Source organism: Callospermophilus lateralis, chromosome 6 (genome assembly GCF_048772815.1).
Source record: "Callospermophilus lateralis isolate mCalLat2 chromosome 6, mCalLat2.hap1, whole genome shotgun sequence".
In the NCBI taxonomy this organism is placed as follows: domain Eukaryota; kingdom Metazoa; phylum Chordata; class Mammalia; order Rodentia; family Sciuridae; genus Callospermophilus; species Callospermophilus lateralis.
In genome coordinates, this window is record NC_135310.1 from 1515522 (window position 1) to 1522714 (window position 7193).

Consider the following 7193-nt stretch of genomic DNA (forward strand, 5'->3'; position numbering starts at 1 on the left):
GGACCTGCTGCAACGTGGGCCAAGTGTGCCCCCTGGTGGCACATGGTGGCACTGCAAAGCCAGGTATTGCCCTGTGAACCTTCAAGACCCAGCGCTTGAGACAGACCCCAGGTCACCTCCAGGCGAGTGCTCTCATGAATGTCAAATGAGGCGGTCACAGCTCCTCCTTGTCCGTTCATGAGCAGCAAGCACCAAGTTTGGGTCCATTTTGTTGCAACAATAAAAAGAAGCAGAATTTCCTATTATCAATAAAGAAACTCCAAATGCGACCAGGCTCACATTCACAAAGTCCCCCTTTCCGTAGAGGTGCCTGGGCCGCAGAGCCAGGGGGACATTCCACGGATGGCCAGATCACAAACCACACAGCCTTGCATCTGGAATTCAGGGTGGGAAACTAGCAGCAGCTGCCGGACGTGGGTGGGCCTGCGTGGGGGTGCTCTGTGAACACACTCGGCACTGGGCACTGTGCACACAGCAGCTAGGCCAACCTGGGACGGCCCTGGGGCTGGAGGAGGCCTGGGCTGGCTCTCCAGCTGCCCCGCATGGGGCTCTTCACCCAGGACTGCTTCCCCATGCTTAGGCCATAGGATCAGCAGCTCAGAAGGACAGCTGGTTCCCTGCCTTTCAAAGTCAGCGCAGCCTTGAGACGCGTAGCAAGAAGCCACTGCATGCTTATTTTTCTCGAGGTGCCTCAGCAGACTGCAGTGCTGAGCTTTAAATACATCCTGTTCCTTTAGGAAACGCGGCTCTGTCCCCTCGTGGGTGGCACTATGGGTGTGGGACACAAGGAAAGGTGAGGTTCTTGCCACTGCAGTGGGTGGGGGCAGGCAGTGAGGTCCGGGGACCACATGCACATAGGTGGTCAGAACTCCTGACCACAGAACAGTGGATGGGATGGGGAAAAGGTGGCACCTGGCTGCCCCAGGGTGGACATGGGACAGAGACAACAGAAGTGAGGCCCTCATGTGGAGAGGTGACCAGCTGCGGTGACATGGGTTCAGGTCTAGCGTGCCGAGAGGCAGACTGACCGCCTGTTGGTGTGTTGTCCACACAGCCTCACGTGACTCAAGAGCAGCCCACAGTCCTGAGAGCAAATCTAGCCTGGCCGGGGGCCTCCTCCACCCACATGGTGGCTGTGTCCTGAGTTGGTTCTGTCCTAGAACTCTCAGGGGGTCCATAAATGGGGAGAGGCCAAGAGAGGTGGGGCAGAGAGACACCGCAGCCTGTGTCACCGGGGATTTCCCAGAGGCCTCCTTTCTGTTCTTCACAGCCAAGAACCCCCGGGATGGCCTGTCTGCACAGGGCAGTGCTAACTCAGGGCCTGGCTCATGGTGCCACCTACATGGGGAGACAGGCCCCTCTGCTTCCTCTCAGCAGATTCTTTGACTTTAGAGGTTTCTGTAGGTCCCCTGGTGTCCCACAAAGCCAGGCCAGAAGTGACCCTTCCTTCTGGACCTCTCCCTCCTGAGGCCCTGTGAACTTAACCCAGGCCAGGCTGAGAAGGTGCAGCAGGACAGCCCTCCCAGGGCCTGCCCCTCAAGGCAGAGGGCTTCCTGCCTCAGAGCCAGCTGCTTGCAGATCACTGAAGAGGGGTTGGAGCAAGGCCCCAAGGTCCTCTGTCTCAGGGCCAGAGGGGAACAGGGAGGACAGTGCATGGCGCTTCCCGAGTTCCTGACTGGAGCACCATGTCCCCCCTGCTTCCGGACCGTCAGAGCTCTCTCCTGCAAGACGTCGCCATGCAGCCTCGGCTCTCCCCACTTTGCCATAGTTTCTGCCAGAATCTTGCAAACAGTTGACGTCAGGCTGCCAAAGGCTTCGAGACCCGGGGGCCCGCGGGTCTGCAGACCGTCTTCAAGATGAAGAAGAAAAATAAAGATTTTGCTTGGTGTGATGGTGGGGCTGCTGGTGAGTGCAGCTTCAATGACAGCAGGTGTCGGTTCCAACCAGAGCAGGACTGGCCTCTGCCCAGCTGGGTGCATCCCGCAGGTCCAGCCCCGCCCCTCACAGCGAAGGAGTTTCCCCTTGCTCAGGCGGTTTCCCGGTTTCCCCTGCTCACCTTCTTGTCACATTCTCATCCCTGCTGGTGGCTCACTGGTCCTGGCTGGAAGACGAAAGTCCAGGGGACGTCAGGACACGCGATAGGTGATTGGAGCAAGGTCCTTCTGTCTCAAGGAGAGAGGGGATCACTCTGCGCTCCACATGGAAAGGCATGTGAGCGGAGCTCCCCCGGGCTCAGGCCAGGAGCTGGTGGAGAGGCCCTGGATGGGAGTGTGACATTTGGGACAGCCGGGAGCGTTCAAGTCCTGGAGGCCAGGCTCACCAAGGCCAAATATATCAGAATCCCTGGTGTGACCAGGTGTCAAGTTCCTGGTGGTTCTCAGAGGCCAGGACACTGCCCGGGACCCAGCTGTGTTCCATGGGGTGGGGCCGCCCAGAGACCTTGTCCTCAAGCTCCACCGCCTGGTCCCAAGTGCAGGTGCGGGTGTGGGCTTGACCTGGCTCCTGCTGCCCACAGGCCAGGATGGGCAGAGCGCCCCTGCGCGTCTTCCCTCTGTCTGCCGGGCTCGGCTCTGGTCTCCTGGTCTCCACCATCGTGAGGTAAGACTTCATTCTCCAGGTGCTGGTTTTGGAGCAGGGCGGGACTCCCGTCGTTTCCTTTCCTCTCCACATGGAAGTTGTGTGCGTTGCCTAATGATTGTTGATTCAGCAAGCATCCAGGGGGCCCGGAGCCCCTCCCCACGGCTCCTCCATGCCGTCTCCACCACTGGACGCAACCCATTCTAGAACGTTCGTTCAATATTGTATTATGCATTTTTCTACCAAAATAAGATTGTTTTGAGGTCAGCTCTATTCCTAGTACGCAGCGCAGTCAGACACACGGGAGCTGCAGGAAACGGTAGTAAGCCAACTCCCTGTGTCTCCACAGAGCTTCGCGAGTGATGCTGGGTGAGCCACTGAAGGAGTGAGTGGAGACCACACGGCCAGGAGCCAGGCCGCTAGACATGGCCACCCAGATGCCCCTGGCTAGTGGCTCCCAGAGCCAGCTCCTGGGCCTATAGTGCTGACCCGCTGCGGGGAGGTGGCTGGTGGGAAGGAGTCGTTTGTGCCCATCGCCACTGACACTGGACACTGCAGTGTGAAGCAGGAGGACAGGGGCTCAGCTCCTTCTCCAGCTGTCATCAAACAGCACCCCTAGGGGACAGAGGAGCTCGTGCCAGAGGGGAGCTCTGGCAGACACAGACGCTTCATGAGTTCTGGCTGGGGACTTTCTTCCCAGACCCAGGCTGTCCAGAGAGCAGTGAGAAGGCCGCAGGTGGCAGTGGACTTGCTGGACTTCCTTTCCACAGAAGTCCCCCGAGGGCAGCACTGTGACCTTCCCCCAGAGCCGCACCTGGGCAATCAGGTTTGGGGTGCAGGCCCCAAAGGCCAGCCACACTGCACGCACGGAGGACGGGACATCTGGGTGTGTCTGGGGACAGGTGTGGGGAAGGAGGTGACAGAGATTCTCTCTGCAGCCTGAAGCTGGGACCTGCCCTCTATGAGGGCCTGGCCCAGGGGACCCAACCCCAGACTGAGCTGTGCAGCTCCTGAGGACCCCTCCTGCCCCTTCTCTCCCACGGGGCCCACAGCTGACCAAGACAGGGTGCCATCAGTGTCAGGGGCCCTCTGGGTGGAGCCTCGACAGAGGTCAGTCAGAGACCCTCAGGCCCTGTGGCCCACTGGCGCCGGACGTGGTCCTGGGACTGTTGAATCTGCAAGAGAAGCCCCTCCTTCCTGTCTCTTTGCCCGTCCTGACGCATCTCCCTGACTCCAACCCAAACCTGGAGGAAAGCCGTCAGAAAGTCTCTCAAGGATGGACCTGTCCCCAGGCACCAGCTGCCCTCTGCTTCCCTCAACTACCTTTCTGTGAGCCTGGACACCTCCTTCCAAGAGTGGACACTGTCCTACCTCGGCACTCACACAGCACTGGGGTCGGCCGGCAGCAGGTGGACCATCTCCTGATCCCCTGGGGGCTGTCTCTTTGTCACAGCCCACAGCCAATTGTCCTGATGCTGCTGAGTCCACTCCTCCTTGCTCCCAACGCAACCCACATACAAACTCCAGAGGCCACAAGCCAGGGCCACCTGCCAGGACCATGACCTGGGCCACCTCCGGGGCGGCCTCCCAGGACCTGGATGACTTACAGGGATATCACCCAAGACCTGGACCACTACAGGGACATAACCCAAGACCATGACCTAGAGGACCTTCAGGGTCAGGACAATGACCTGCACCATGACCAAGACCTGGACGCCAAGTAGGACCAGGATGTGGGCCACCTTCAGGGCCAGCTCCCAGGACCACGACCTGGGTTACCTCCAGGGCCACCAACCAGGGCCACCAACAATGACCTGGGCCACCTGTGTTCCAGTCACTGCCCGGGTTGGCCACATCTCAGAGGTCCTTCCGGCTCCCCCTATTTATTTATTTACAGTTGATCAGAGACCCGGCCCTGGTGCTGGGGGATCCCCATGCAGCTCTCGATGTCAGAACATGAGCAATGCCCACGGCCTGTTTGCAGTCTCACCCTCGGCCACCTCTGGGGGAGGTCTTTAGCTGCTCCCGAGACACCCCAAAGCTCCAGGCAGCCGCAGAGCAGCCCTCTAGAGCCCCCGAGCCCAGTGCCTCTGGGCCCAGCGCCACTGGGCTCTGCTTCTCACAGGGCTTTTTCTCCTTGGACGCCAGGCTGGTTTCCAACGCCAGCTAAATTGCTAAACAAAGATCGTTTCACATGTCCAGACTACGCTGGGTAAACAAACCTGTTTTACTACGCAACAAAGAATGTGCTCCAAAAAGGTCCGACCCTGCCACCTCCGACGCTGGCCTCATTCCCCAGGCCCGCTGCAGTCTGAACCATCAGCTTTGCAGATGCTCCCTGGGGTGATCCCCAGGATTCTCAAGGACCCTCTTCACACAGCACACACATCTAGAAACAAGCAGAGGCTCTGGCAGGAAAGTGTCTGAAAGGCCATGAGGACCCAGAGCCGGGGAGCAACCCCGCCTCCTCTCTGCCCCCCTCCCTCCCTCCCTTCCCGCTCTCTGACACGTCCATCCATATGCAAGATGCACGGATGGATGATGGTTCTGGCTCTAATCTCACCTGCTTCTGTCTTTATGTGAGGAATGCCAAGCTGCCAGGTGGGAATGCACACCCAGACAGGAAGGGCAAATGCACTTCCTTCAAAGAAGCCAGTCACGTCCCACACCTCACCTGTCCTGGGGTCCGGAGAGTAGAGATGAGCCCCTGGGGCCCTAGGAGAACTAGGCAGGCCCCAGAGTCCAGTGAGAAGAGATGACGGGGTGAGCCAGGACCCCAGGGGGCGTCACAAGGAGAGTCTGGGTCCACTGGGGTGCGGCCCAAGGAGGGGTCCTTAGGGACGCGCGGCTGGGAGTAGCTGCCGGGGCCCCCCTCAGCCGCTCCGGGTCAGGTACCATGAGGCGTGGGCAGGGTTCATGGACTGGTGGGCCCAAGCCAGAGTCCCCAGCAGGCTCCCAGCTCAGCCGCCAGTCAGGCTGCCAGGGCAGGGAGCCGGCAGGGAGTGACCCTGGACCTGCTGGGGTCGCCCTGGTGCTGCAGGGCCTTCAGCCCAGGACCCTCACCACTGTCCCCACTCCACCCACCAGGGGCCAGAGACAGCTGTGAGCCCACTGCTTGAGTGCACAGGAAAGGGGGAGGTCACAACCTCGTGGCCATTGTGAAAAAGAATGAGAATGAGCCTTCAGAATACGTTCCTTCCCTGGTGCGGGGGAAGTGGACCAGCCCGAGAGCGAGCCGCCTCCCCATGTCCCCACCTCCCCATGTCCCCACCTCGGTTCTGACTTTGGGGAAATATACATTTTTACATGTAAAATGAAATAAAGAAGAAAACAGCAAACGCCAAACCTGGAAGCGAACGACCCTGACTGTTCTCAAGTGTGCGGCCCGTCGCGGGGAAGGCGGCCTGCTCCCACCTCGCCCCGCGCCCCAGCCACGGGCACCACGGCCGCAGCTCGCCACCCATGGCCACCTTGGAGACTCGCGGGTGGATGCCGCTCCTTCCCGTGGCTGTTTCCTGCTTGATTTCCAGGAGTGCTCTGCCCTCTCCCGCCCCCCGCCCCCCCTCCAGTCCATGGCCTGCGAGGTCCCTCCCCCCTGAACTCCGCTCTCAGGCCCCAACAGCATCTTCAAAGGGCAGATGCCGTGACTTTTAAAGAAATTCGGCTTCCCAGTGTGTGTGCTTGACGGCTTCTGAACTGGTGTCTGTGTCTTTGTGTTTGTGTGTTTATGTGTGATCCTGTGCTCATGTGTGTGTGTGTGCCTTTGTGTGTGTTTATGTGTGATCCTGTGCTCATGTGTGCGTGTGTGCCTTTGTGTGTGTTTATGTGTGATCCTGTGTTCATGTGTGCGTGTGTACCTTTGTGTCTGTGTTTATGTGTATTTGTGTGTATTTTTGTTTGTTTGTATGCACTTGTGTTGTGTTTTGTGTGTGCTTGCATTTATGTGGGTTTGTATGTATTCATGTGGTTTTGTGTATGGTTCCGTGAGCTTGTGTTTGTGCATGTGTGCATTTGTGTGTGTGCTTGGGTATGCATGCAGGTATTTTTCTTTGTGTATGTTTGCATGTATGAATCTTTGTGCATTTGTGTGTGTGTGTTTGTATATGTTGGATGTGTGTGCTGGTATGTGTAAGTCCGAGTCTTTGTGTATGTGCATGTCAATGTATGTGTGCATGGCTAAGAGTGTTTGTGTGCATTTTCGTGTTGTATTTGTACATGTCTGTGAGTTTGTGTGTATATGTGTGTGTTTCTGTGAGATTCTGTGACTGTTCATGTGTTTTAATACATAAGTGCTTGTGTGTTTGTGGGAGTGGGTATTCATTTCTTGGTATTGTGTTATTTTTATCTTTGTGTGGGTTTCTGTATTTGTGTGTGCATGTTTGTACTTATTTGAGCATGTTTTAGTCAGCTTTCTCACTGCAGTGACTGAAAGACCCAACCAGACAACCTCAGAGAAGAAGAGTTTATCTAGGGCTCAAGTTTCAGAGGTCTTGGTCCACACAGGGTCAGCTCCATCCCTCGGGGCTCGAGGTGAGGCTGAACATCATGGCCGGAGAGCGGGCAGAGGGGAGCAGCTCACATGGTGATCAGGAGGCAGAGAGACTCGGCTCTCCAGA